We start from the raw sequence: 13,855 nt of genomic DNA, 5'->3' as shown, positions 1-13,855 counted from the left end.
CAAGACACAAATAGGAAAGTTTTTTGATAAAAGACAATTGCTGTTAGTTGCAAATATTGGGGGAGGGGCAAACATTCCTTATGTGTTGGTGAAATTAAGTTATCTTGGACACCAATAGAGTAAGGCTCAGCAGCATGGAAAAGGCAGTTGTCAGCCCTGGTCTCAGTCCAGACCTCGGTGGATTGATTATTGGACACTTGTTGCATGGTATAGATTGGTCTTGAAATTGTTTAGGCCCTATTAGGCAACCAAAGATTAGGAAGACAGGATTTAAATGTTAACCAACAGAAGGATTTATTTTTATGAATGTTGCTAGAGGAGGAGCACAGCTTCCTAAAATGTGATCTGAAGAGAGCTGTTAATCCTTGCCCTGATAATGAAATGCTCCTGCAGTTTATTTAATATAGACTATTAAATCTTCCATTAGAAGCTCACAATGTGTATTAACCTATTAAACACTTCAAGAAGCCCCACAGGAAAGAAAATTGTTTACTTTTGTTCAACAATTAAACAAAAAACTATTTTCATTATCCTATGATATTACTGTAGTCAGATTTCTTAGGAAAATTCGGGTGTGAATTCATGTGTTTACTGCTGCCTTTTGTGTGCATTCTGCAATTCAAAGATCTTTCAAGATGGGTTTTCCAGGAGACGATTCATTTTCTCAGGAAAGCCCAGAGAGGAGGTCCATTTTGATAATAGTTCAGATAAAACACTTGCAGTAGTGATGGCTCATTATAAATTTCTGGACTCAGACCCAGCCCTATAACCTAGTATAGTTAACCTAGTGACTATAGCCCAGATACTACAGTTTTATTACTGAATGACGTAGACTGGTTTTCTTTGCGAAATGAATTTCGAGTACGGCTATCTATTGTTTACCTATATCTTCTTCTGGGCAGAGGATTCTAGTTGCTGCTTGCATCTGCCCTTGGTCTCTTCCTTTTTGTTACAATAGCCCGTCCTCAAGCTGTCATCTGCCTGTCTGTCCATCTACCCATCTTACGTGCAGAAGGTGCAGAAGAGTAGCTCCATTAAGGAAACAGCATTCTCTTCCTAAGGTAGGAAGCATCTCTTCAGGTGAGAAAGTGTGCAGCATTTTATTCCAAACTTGGATTTTCGGCTGCTTTCTTATGATGCAAGCATCAGGCAAGGTGGGAGCAATCTGAACGAGTTTGGCTCTCTTCTGTTGACACCGTCATTCTCATGAAAAGCCTTCACTTCTTAAAATGACCAGTTTTGTCAAGAGTGTGCTTCTTTCATTGTTGCAGTAATCTGAATGAATATATATATGGTCATTTGTCCACCTCATGGGGTCAAAATAGTAAAGAAGAGTCACTGCAATTCATTCTGCTTGGTTTTCTAAGGAAAAAGTAAAATATGATGTAGGTGTTTTAAAAATGGAATCCAGTAGCAGATAGGAAACAAAAAGGAGATATATTTGCAATTTGTGAGTCTTTCTCTTTTTTTCCATTTTTCTCAGATAAACAAGGTAGATCTTGTTTGCATGAGCTACATGCAATTACAGTAGTAGTCAGAGTCACAGTTTGAAAAGATCTAAAAACCAAGAAACACTGAGGCATGAAACAAAGTTTAGTTACTACATTGGCTTTACTTAGCTTTGGAAGGAGTCAAAATTACAGTTATAATAACATTTTCAGACAACCTTACTCTAAATATGTTGCATCATCTCACTTTAAAAAAAATTATTTAGCCTGTTTCATGGAACATTGCAAGTACGAATTCCTTGTTCCTGATAACAGCCCTAAAACAATAATAGCGAACAGTGTCTCTTATAATATGCCAAACACTGTTATAAATCTTTATCACAATGTGAGGCGAGGTACTGATATTTTCCCCATTTAAATAATAATATGCAATTTAATATTTTAGAAGAGTTTTAGATTAGTACAATTTCTATATATCCCATAGCCAGCCTTCCCTATTATTAATATCTTATGTGAGTATGGTACATTTGTTACATTTTTTTTCTTTTTTTGAGACAGAGTCTCACTCTGTCGCCCAGGCTGGAGTGCAGTGGTGCCATCTTGGCTCACTGCAACCTCTGCCTCCTGGGTTCAAGTGATTTTCCTGCCTCAGCCTCCTCAGTAGCTGGGATTACAGGCATGTGCTACCACACCCGGCTAATTTTTGTATTTTTAGTAGAGACGGGGTTTCACCATATTGGCAAGGCTGGTCTCGAACTTCCGACCTCAGGTGATCTGCCTGCCTTGGCCTCCCAGAGTGCTGGGATTACAGGTGAGAGTCACTGCACCTAGCCCATTTGTTACAATTAATAAACCAATATTAATACATTATTATTATCTAAAGTCCATACTTTTTTTCAGACTTCCTTAGTTTTTACCAAATGTCTTTTTTCTGCTCAAGGCTCCTCTTGAATCCTCCCCATTTTACAGAAGAAAAAGAAAATGACTCAGGTTAAATAACTTGGTCACAGTCTCATAGGCACTAAGCGGAAAAGTTGGCCTCAAATCCAGGCAGTCTGATTGTAGGCAGGTGGTTAACCTTAATACTAAACTATTGTTACCTTAATAGTATTATTCAACTTGAATGACTGATTTGTCCAGGCAGCAGAGCAGCAGGGTGGTGTGCACACCTGACCCAGGGGGCTCCGCTGGTAGTCAGGGACTGGCCAGAGTCACATGGGCAGTTTTCAGTACTAGAACTAGAACAACAGCTCCCTGATTCTCAGAGCGTTGGGTGGCCTAAAACAACATAAATCAATTTTCTGACACAGGGTTCAGGGAACCAGAAGCCTGAAAGCAAGCTGTCTGGAGGCTCTGAGGGAGAAAGGGTTCCCTGCCCCTCCCTAGCTTCCGGGGGCTACCGGCACTTCTTGGCATCCCTAGACTCGTAGATGCATCATTTCGATGCCTCATCTTCACATCTTCTCCGCTGGCATTCTCCTTCTCTGTGTCTTTTCCTCTTCTTATAAGGACACTTGTCTTCAGATTTAGGACCTACCCAAAAAATCTGAGATTATATCATCTCAAGAGCCTTTACTTAATTACATCTACAAAGACCTTCTTCAAATAAGATTCCATCCACAGGTTCCGGGAAGGTGAACCTATATTTTGGATGCAGCCATCATTCAGTCCACTACAGGGGCTAGAAGTGCTCAAAGGGTTGTTGTGAGGTTAAAATGAAATAGAATTACATGTGGTACTTGCAACAGTAGGCATGTTTTTTAAAATGACAGCCATTTTTATGATTACTCTTCTCTACAATATGAGTCCTCCTGATACAAAAGTGTCCAAAATGCAATAAATTCGTTCATCCATGCCCAGTTTATATGACTATTATTCATTTTAATAATTGCTTTATATTACAGTCTTTGTAGTTTCTAAGTTTCTAACACTTGGTCCTGCCAGGAACTTCACAAGGCTGTGTGAATTCAGCCTCTTTTTTTCCTTTACTTGGTGGCCTAGGTAGTGGTAGGCTGGGGGGCACCTTCAGTCCACACTTTCAGCTAACAACACTTGTCAGAAACACACACTGACATATGATCTTCTCATGAAGCCAGGGTCCTGATGAGTGAATCCCTTGTCTGTTGCGGATGTGGATAGACTTGCCACAGAAAAGCAGCTGGGCATCCTCAGCTGTTGCTCAGCTCTCTGGTCACCCTCTGTGGTTGCTGGGTGCTGCATGCTTCTTTTCTGCTCCAGATCTTTATTGAAGGGACAGAATTCCATCTTGGGGCTGAGCATGGACCCCCACCCACCCCACGGCGCATTACTGCTCCATCCCTTGCCTGTGCTGTGTTCTGCGGTCACTCCTGGCAGTACAGGACTCTGAGCTGGATTCAGTGAATTCCTTCTGCATTTGTCGCAGAGTGTTCAAATGTTAGGGCAGGAAGGGTGAGCCAAGTCCAACCCACTCATTGTCTCTCCATTCTCTTCTTCATACCGTTGTTGAGTAGATGCACTGAGCATCCACTTTAGTAAGGCATGATGCTAGGAGCCACTTATGGTGGCCAGCAAGCACCATGGGCAAGCAGTGGGGCACCCCACGCCTCCTGAGGAGCTGTCCCTGTGGTCTCCAGTGAGTGTTGATGGTTTGTGTGTTACCTAGAAAAAACCCTTTAGTACACCCATTTTAAAGACCTAGGTTTATCTACTGATAGAACTTGAGGAGTCTTTGATTTTGGAAGGGGGAAAAAATTGCATCTTCATTTGCAGTAAGCCCAGAGTGAAATTAAACATTTTCTTCCATTACAAATGTAGACAACAAACCACTGTAATATTAGCAGTACTTGGAACTCTCACCAACAGGAATTGCACATATTTTTCACATCACTTTACAGTTGTTGCATATATCTCAAAAGGTTGTCAAAGCTTAGCATTGTGTCAAAATCACAGTGTTCATTAGCTCTGCCAGTGACCTTGTTATTTAAAGTGTTAATAAAGAGGTACATGTGTTACTATAATGTAAATTTGTTTTTCAATAATTTGATAACCATGTTTCAGTCTAATTGGCTTTCTTTCTAATTGTATGTAGTTTATTTTAGGAATTTTAAAACATTATTTTTTCTGAAAAGGGATTCATAGCCTGCATTAGACTGCCAGAAAAGCATATGGCACACAGAACAAGTTCCGAACCCTTAAATAAGGAAAGGACACTAGTCATATAAGCCAAGTACCCTATTTTTAGACCCTCCAAATCCTGCTGAAAAGCTCTTCCTCCTTTTATCTCTGAAATAATATTGAGACATGTGCTATACAGTTTCAGGTCACATAACTGTTCCTGGATCACCCAACTAAATGTACAGGTTTTTCCTGTGGAAAGTAACAAACATAACCTGGGTTTCCAGAGTAGGGTATAGTATTTGGGAATTACTTGATCAACTTCTACTTCCCTTGACATTAGTTAGGCTGATACTTCCAGATTTTTCTTAACCACAAAGTTAAGAGAGACCCTGGGTTTTGAGAGAGTACAGAAATGAGTCCTATCAATGACTGGAAGGTTGAAAATTAAAACATCGTAAAGAAAAGTTTAAAAAAAGTTTTATGTACATAATTAATGCATCGATTTATGCATTTATCTTACATTCAACTTTTGTTCAGCCCATACATTTTTACTTTTATTGTAGATATAACACCTTGACCTCTAGACTCAGACCCAGCCCTTGATCTAGTAACTGTAGCCCAGATACTACAGTTTTAGTACTGAATGACCTAGGCTAGCTCACCACTGAATGACCTGTGGTGAGCCACATTTGCATTTCCATGTGCCAGTCCATGAATGAACATCTTAAATATTAGCTATTGTATATAGTCCTATCTGGGTGGCCCACACTTCCATTTGGTGAGCAGTGCCATCTTTGTTCAGGCAATAAATTGAATATTGTGTTAAATTAAATAAATTTGGTTGATGTGATTATTTCAAGTAATTGGATGGGAAAGATAAAAGTGTGTGAATACTATTTGCAAGAAGAGATGTCATGAACTTGGAAGTCATTAGGTTGAAAGCAGCGCACACTTAGCCTCGTGGATGCACACTGAACGAAAGAGAAGGGTACAATTTTAAAAACCTATAGAAACACACCCCTGAAACCCAAGTGAAGGGTGGGATGGAATTGGGGGTGTAAAAGCTTTTAACTCTCTAGGAACAGACTCTTTATTCCCTTATTCCATGTCCCCTTAGAGCAAACTTTTATACCCCTAACTTCCACACATGCGTCAGAAAAACAGCCTGTCTGCTTTTGACAAGCAATTTAAAAAATTCACTCTTCCAACCTCCACCTCCCCAAATGGTAGTCATAATTTTAGTACCAAAAAAATGATTTCCATCACCCCCTAAAACCTGCCCAGCTCCATGCCAAGCTTCTTAGCTCATAGGTAGGTGATGAAGTGGTCTTCAACCCACTTTAAGTAGCCTTTAAGTGGTCTGACACCTCCCAGCCCTTTCCCTCCACTCACATGTTATGCAACTGGCCAAAACACACTTTTTATAGGTCAACTACCTTTGGCGAGTTTCCATAACCTACAGAACAAAATCCAAATACCTTAACCTGACATTTAAAGCCTTCCATAACTTTGCATGACTTTCATAACATGCATAACTCTCATAATGTGCATGACTCTCCTGTGAAAGCTATACCTCCTGAAAAATAGATTCTTTTCCCATTTCCCAAACAACCCATTTTTTACCAGCATAGAAATACCTGCTCCCACCCACCACATCTGGTTAGATTATAATTATCCTTAACATACTTAACTGCCAAGTTCATGTCTAATATCTCTTCAAGTATCTTTGGTTAAATGCCTGTCCTATATGAATTTCCAGAGTCCTGAATATGTTATTCAGTTGGGACTTTTTATGAATTATGTTGAAGTTGTGACATATGTTCTTTAACTAAATTGTATTTTAATTTCTGTTTGTTTGTTTGTTTGTTTGTTTCTCGAGACAGGCTCTTGCTCTGTTGCCCAGGCTGGAGTGTGGTGGTGTGATCATAGTTCACCACAGCCTCGATATCCCAGGCTGAAGTGATTTTCCCACCTTAGCCTCCCAAGTAGCCAGTACTACAGGTGGGTGCCACCATGCCCAGCTACTTAAAAAAACATTGGTAGAGATGGGGGTCTCTGCGTGTTGACCAGCCTGGTCTTGAACTCTTGGGCTTAAATGGTCCACCCACTTCAACCTCCCAAAGTGCTGAGATTACAGGTGTGAGCCACCATGCCCAGCCCTATTTTAATTTCTTTGAATTGAGAACTAGCACAATTCCAAACACACAGTAGGTATTCAATAAACCCTGGCTTTGTCATTTATTGATTATTTGTTACTCGCCTTATCTAACCCTTAGCCTTCTTATTGGTAAAATGATAATAATTGCCACCTTGCAAGGTTGTTGTTATAATTAGAGATAATATAAGTCAAAAGTCTTGTATAAAATATTATAAGAGGCATCTCTACCCCAAAGTAATATATCATCTAGTTGGAGAAATTGATATAAACTAAAAGAGGCAAATTGGTATAGGGGAAGAATACTAACAAGGAGCAGGAAGACCTAAGCCTCATCTCAACTTAGCCTCTCAACAAATGAGTGACTTTTCTGCTCCTTCTTTTTCTAGGTCTTACTTTCCTCATATCAAATTGGAGGGAGGTGGTGAGTGTGGAATAGAGAATCCCAAGATCTTTTTCCACACAATGATTCTAGAAACAGAAAATAAAAACAAGAGTAGAGATATGTAATTCTGAATTTTGAGGAGAGTAAAGAGAAGGCAGTTATTCCAGGAAATTTTTAGGAAGATATGATTTAAGACAACTCTTGAAGAAATTGAAGAACACAAACTGGTTGGAAAAGAGAGAGTCGGTGGTGGGGGGACCAAAAGAAGCACAGACAAAGGAAGATTAACATCTGGGCAAAATCTTGGAGTAGCTGTGAAAAAAACCATCAGACCCCTGGCTAGATGTGGGGAGTTGGGACTAAGATGCAGTGGGACTGGAAAGGGAGGACCAGTTGCTGTAAACCTCAAGCCCTAGGCCTTAGAATTTAGATTTGAACTGGTTGGCAATAGGGAGCTGCTGAAGGTTCTGAACAAGGGAGTAACAGGGTGATAATAGCATTTGGGGAAGTATATTGTGGCAGTCACTCTGCTGTCTATATAGAATGGAGATGCTAGAGGCAGGGACAACCAAAAGGATCTGTGGAAACACTTCTGTAGGATCCAGATTAGATTAGCTTCTCCACACCCTGGGATCCAGGAGTGAGGTAATGGTATCCTTGACTAGGATAATATAGTACAGGGGTCCCCAGCCCCTGGGCTGCAGACCCGTACCAGTCCGTGGCCTGTTAGCAACCAGGCTGCAGAGCAGGAGGTGAGTGTCCGGCAAGCTAGTGAAGCTGAGCTCCGCCTCCTGTCAGATCAGTGACGGCATTAGATTCTCATAGGAGAGTAAACTCTATTGTGAACTGTGCATGTGAGGGATCTAGGTTGCACTCTCTTTATAAGCAATGTAATATGCTTGAATCTTCTCAAAACTATCCCCACCCCGCAGCCCCCAGTCCACGAAAAATTGTCTTCCATGAAACTGGTCCCTGGTGCCAAAAAGTTTGGGGACCGCTGGTATAGTCAATTGTTTTACTGATCAAAATATTCATTTATGCTAATGCATGCTGGGCTTAATACCTAGGTGATGGGTTGATAGGTGCAGCAAACCACTATGGCTCACATTTACCTATGTAACAAATCTGCACATTCTGCACATGTATCCTGGAACTTAAAATAAAATAAATATTCATTTAATCTTTCTAGGAGATTATTAGGCATTCATGCTCCCTGATTTCAGGCTTGGCCTTGTGACTTGCAATGCCCCTATTATAAAGAGTATCATCCTCTTGAACTCAGAAGTCATGTGGCTTTCTTTAGCCAATAAGATATGAGTGGATGTGATGATACATGCTACTTCCAAGCAGAAGCTTGAAGAGCCACTTCAAGGTCTCATCATCTTCTCTTTTTCTTCTGCCACGAAACTAGTAATGTCACTGATAGGAGCTGCTCCTTCAGCTTAGGTACTGAAGTGAAAGGGTGTGGGGTAGAGCTGCAGCTGACCCACAGCTAACACATATTTGTAAGACATAAACATTGGCATCGTAACCCACTGAGATTTTGGAATTGTCACTGCAGCTTATTTTAGCCTTAGCTGATGAATGTAGATGATGACTGTAAAAAAGACACCGTTAAAAAGAAAAAAAAAGAGAGAGAAGAAAGTTGCTAATGCAATGAGGAAGAGCTGAGCAGCATCTCTTGGGTTCAAGGCATTAGAACATTACCTCCTCAGTGATGAGGGTCCTATTAAAGGTTTGGAGGTGGGTGGGAAGCAAAGGGATCATGAATCCTGTTGTTGACAGCCTGAGGTAGAGCTGATATTAGGACATACAAAGGGAGAGCCCTTGGAGGTCAGGCCTCCCCTGACTTTCTTCCCATTCCTCACTTCTCTCATTTGATCCTGGTATGAGGAGGAGGGGGCTAGAGCCAATGGAAGGTACCGTCTCCGGGCTTCCAAATGGGATTGCTGGGCATATGAAATGTCGGTCGTAGGAGTTTGGCTTTTCATCTGTAGGTGGTGGGAGTCTAATGAGATGAGAGCTGTGTAGTAGGAGTGAATGTGGAACTAGGGCAGGGATTTTGATGGACTGGAAATGGGAAGAGGGTATTAATGACTCTGGGCAAGGGGTGAAGTATGCGTGAGCTAGAGCAGGGCACAGGAATGGAGAGGGAAGGGCATCACTGAGATCAAAGTTGCATGACTCATTTACAGACTTACTACTATTCGATATCACATTTGCCCTTTATATTACACATAGAATCTCATATTCTCAATGAAACTTCCAGAACTGAAATCCAGAAATTAGTCTCTATTTACAGTTTATCACAGAGCCTGTCTTAACTTCCATCTAATGGCCAAGCCCACTTATCTATCAAAATAATACTGATGATAATAATAATAGTTATTTGGCATCTACTATGGTATTATGTGCCTGGTGCTGTGCTAAGCGTTTTCTATACATTTAATCCCACCTGAGAATGGGTCATTTGTTAAGTTAATGTCTCTGAGCTCAAGACCCAGCCCTCCATACTCCGCTTTGTGATATGGAAGCTAAGACTCTGCAAGTCACACTGATATCTTGCTGCCAGCTGCTTCATGTTAGGCTCTGCAAATAGGGGCAACAGAGGAGGACTGTGAGTCTTGGGGAGGGAGAAGAACCTGCTCCTTCTTGTTTGTTTCCTGTTTTAGCAATGTCTCCCCAGCAATGCCTCCTTGCCCTGGCAGTGAGTTCATTCCAGTAGCAATAGTGGAATCTAGTTTGCTGGTTTTTCAACTGTCACGGAACCAGTCGCATCATGCCCACTCAGCAACCCTGTACCAGCCCAGCAACGTGCGTCCTCAGAGGTCTGGGTGTTATGTTAGCCCTGCAGGAAGCCTCCTCTAAGTTTCTCAGTTTTAGTAATTCCAGCTTCCTCGCCTTTGTTCTCCAGCCCTCAGGGCGGCAGCTACTTCCTGCAGTTCCCACCTCAGTGATATCTCAGATTCAGCGTTTTACCCTTCCAGTTGCCTAGTTAACAACTTTCTACCCACTCAATGATTCTTTATGTTTAATTCTTTCTGTTAAAATAACATGCTGTTTCTCTCTCCTGCTGCGACCCTGACTGGTGCTCTGAGGTAAATGTTACTTTTTCCCTTGTATAAATAATGTAGCCAATGCTTAGTATTATGCCCACTGTCATACTGCTAATAAGTGATTCCAGTCAGAATTCAGATCTTTCTTTTAACTCCAGAGCCCTGATCGTAACTGCTCCCATCCCTGCTTCCTTTGGGGTCTCAAGATCTTGCTCACTTTTTGTGTCTGGTGTCTGCCATCACTGGGTGACCGCTCTGGAGCAGGCCCTGCTCTTTCCCCCACCCTCTGAGTGCAGGGTGGAAGGCCCAGGGGGTGCATGCTGTAGATGGCATCACTGCAGCCCTGTCAGGATCAGAGAGATGGCTGGCTGCTGCTGGTGCCCACATCCACGGTGTCATGAGTTTAGGACTTGGCACCCCAGGACCTCCTTTGCAGCCCTTGACTGAGAGCTCTCTCTGCTCAGCTTCCCCTGGCAGCTTTGAAAGAAAAGTGGGGCACCAGCGTGTGGAGAGCGAGCAGCCCGGGGAGGGAACCAGGCTGGCTGGAGCGGACAGGCAGTGGGGCCTGCTGGGAACTCCTCAGTGTTTGGCTTCTCTGTTCAGGAAGGAAGCAGACACTTTAAACCTTAGTCCTCTATGGATAAAGCCATCCCAGTTTAATGTGTTTTTGCTTAGCCCCAAGCTGGAGTGTTCCTCTTCGAGCCAAACAAACAGAACAATGCAGACATTCCCTCCCCTTGGCCACCAGTTTCCAGGCCTGGGAGTCTCCTGTAGGTCTGATATGGTGGCCTGTGCTGTGGGTGAGGCTGCCCTGGTGGAATGCGGGTGAAGGGTGAGCCTCAGCCCGGCTCCCTCCCAGGCTTCCAGGCAGCGTGACCTAACCCTTCCCTGCACAATCCTCAGCAGAGCCCGGTGGAGGAAAAAGCCAGGCTCAGTCAGCACCAGGCCTAACCTGGCCTGCCCTCACCTCATGGTCCTCCTGCCTACTCCCCCTGGCTCTGGGCCGGGGATGATCCAGCTGACACCTGGAAGGTGGTTGAGGGTGGCCTGGGAGGCAGGCAGGACCCTCATGACACTCACAGTGCCCTTGTGCCTGACTTCATAGATTTAGAGAGAGAGGCTGGAGAATCAGTTATCTGCAAACAACTCAGAATTGTGAGAAGGGCCAGATTGTTCACCGTGCTCCTGATGTTGAAAAACTTTATTAATTGAACAAGTCAAAGTGTACTGACTGCTTACAGTGTGCCACTGGCAGGAAGGTGCCAGCTCAATTCAGATGTCTTGCATAGCAGGGCACTTGGGGAAACAGAATTTGTATTGTCAACATTTGACATTGTAGATTTGTCCACTTATTATGATAGTTTCCTAGGAGATGAAGGTAAAGTGTCTTGAGGAAAGGGTGCCTTTGCCTAATTTGCATAAAGGCACCAAATGGGCACTAGTAGTCTACTAGGACCTTCCCCCTTCCTCACCCACATACCCTTGCTGTTGATTTCTGTGTATCTGTTGGTATTTGTACATAATACATACATAAAAGTTCTTGTCCCCTTCTGGAGAGGGGAATTGGGGAAGAAGCTGCTGAGGAGAAAAGTAGGGAAGATGGAAAGGCTGGCATACCTTCCACTCTCTAGCCCAGTGGTCATGGGGCCGATGGCCAAAGCAGATAAAAAACTCTTCACTGAGTCTCAGTAGTGAACTGCCTCAGGGCCCAGGGGCAGGTTGCTGGCAAAGGGGCCCTTCTCTCCTCTGCCCAGCATCCAGTACTTTTGTGGCACCGGAGAACTGCAGGCCTTGGGGACAGGCAGGGACTGTACCCTTGGCAGGAACCCTCACTACCCAAGGATGGGCAGAGCCTTATGAGTGAGAAACATGGAGCCGTGGGAACTCAGAATGACAGATGCTAACTGGAGATTGTGGTAATTCCCTGTTTTTTTGTGGGCATATCTACGAGCCTCACAGACACTGGAGACAGCCACCTAGCAAGAGCTGGAGGTCTATGGGGGAAGCTGGGATCCTGCTGCTTTACATTCAGCAAATATTTAGGGAGTGCTGGGGAAGGTGGAGTTTGCTCTGTCATCTAGTGTGGTCAGGGTGGGCCTCTTGTAGAAAGTGACTGACAAAGTAGCCCAACATGGGGCAGGCGTGCATTTCAGGAGGAGGAACCAGGTGGTTGCACATCAGGCTGTTCTGTGTGTCAAGAACCGCAGGCCATCCAGTGCGGGTGGGGCAGTGAGTATGGGACAGGGATGCAGAGGAGGCCAGAGAAATAGTAGGAAACCAGAACCTTTGAAGGTCCTAGACAGCACTGAGGTTTTCCTCTTGATGAAATGAGAGGGTTTTGAGCAAGGGAGTAACGTGGTTGGATGCATACAGATAAAGGCTTTTAAATCAGCAGCCATTGCAGGTTTGTTCACAGCAGTCTTTCATGGCGGTACTATTATTATCCCCATCATAAAAGCAGGAAAGCTTTGCTTAAAGGATTTAAGAAATTTACCTAAGGTTAGCCAGAGTGGAATGGAAGTTGGGATTTGAACCCAACCAGAATGAGCCCTGCTTTTAATCACCAATCGATGCTGCCTTTCCATGGCTGAAAAAACTCTTCATGCTGCAAGAACCTTTTCCTTCAAGCCTAGTACTAGGTATGACAGCACCCTCCATACCTGCCAAGACCTTTCTGATCTCCCAGGGATTGACTTCACTCTGCAATCATCTTCTTAGTGATTGGAACACCCAACTGCTGGTGATCTCTCAGGCATGCAAATGCTTTTGGATTAAGGATCTTATCTCAATCTGTAGGGAGATCCTCCTGGGATTCAGAGACCTAGTCCCATTGAGACCTATACATCTATTTAATTAAAAACAAGTTCAAATCTTGAGGTTTGGGAAATTGCCTGCCTAGTAATGCAAATCTATAAATTCTACTTCCTGCTGCTTCCAGGCTGACTGTAAATACCCTGAAAAATCAGCTTCACTTGAAATGTTTTGACCATTCCACTTCTGGCTCAATAGGTAGTAATAAGTAAAAATGAAAGTGGTGAGAGAAAAACTAGATGAAATTAAAACTAGCCCTTCACAGGGCTCAGCTCAGGGAGGGTGGTTAAGGACTTCTGGCTTGTTCCTGTCATGTCTGACGTGGCTCTTTAATTCCTAAACCCGAGTCCTCAGGGTCTATACAGCCACCTCTTCTCTCCCTGATGACTCACCTTCAGCTCTGAAGTTAGAAGAGACAGATGAGTCATCATCATTTCAGAAGCAACAACTGATGCAAAGAATCTCAGTTTTGCTATCAAACTAGGGTGGTTATTACATATTCTCAATCAAAAGCAAGCACTAAGCCCTGGCAGGGGCTACCCATGGAGTACTCATGGGACAAGGGTGCAGGATATTTGAGATTTGTGGTGTTCTAGGAAATCTAGTTGAATAGGAGCCACATATTCTGTGAATTTGAAGTCAGCGTCTTGGGCAGCCTGAATTCTCTAAAAGGTCTTTATACCACTTAGGGACTGATACATTTCCTGAAAGACACATTGCCTTCCTGGTAATAGCCACTGTAGTGATATAATAGTAACAATTACAGCACACCCCAAGGTACTACAATCCCAAAACCATCTGAGTTTGCCTGACAGTCCCTGGTATTCATTTGATGAAGTCAAGCTTTGAGATAAGCACACTTCCCAGAGCTGGTGGTGATACTGCCTGGATTCTACTTGGA

This window comes from Hylobates moloch, unplaced genomic scaffold (assembly GCF_009828535.3).
Source record: "Hylobates moloch isolate HMO894 unplaced genomic scaffold, HMol_V3 SCAFFOLD_1, whole genome shotgun sequence".
Lineage (NCBI taxonomy): Eukaryota > Metazoa > Chordata > Mammalia > Primates > Hylobatidae > Hylobates > Hylobates moloch.
Note: the sequence above shows the minus strand (reverse complement) of the source record.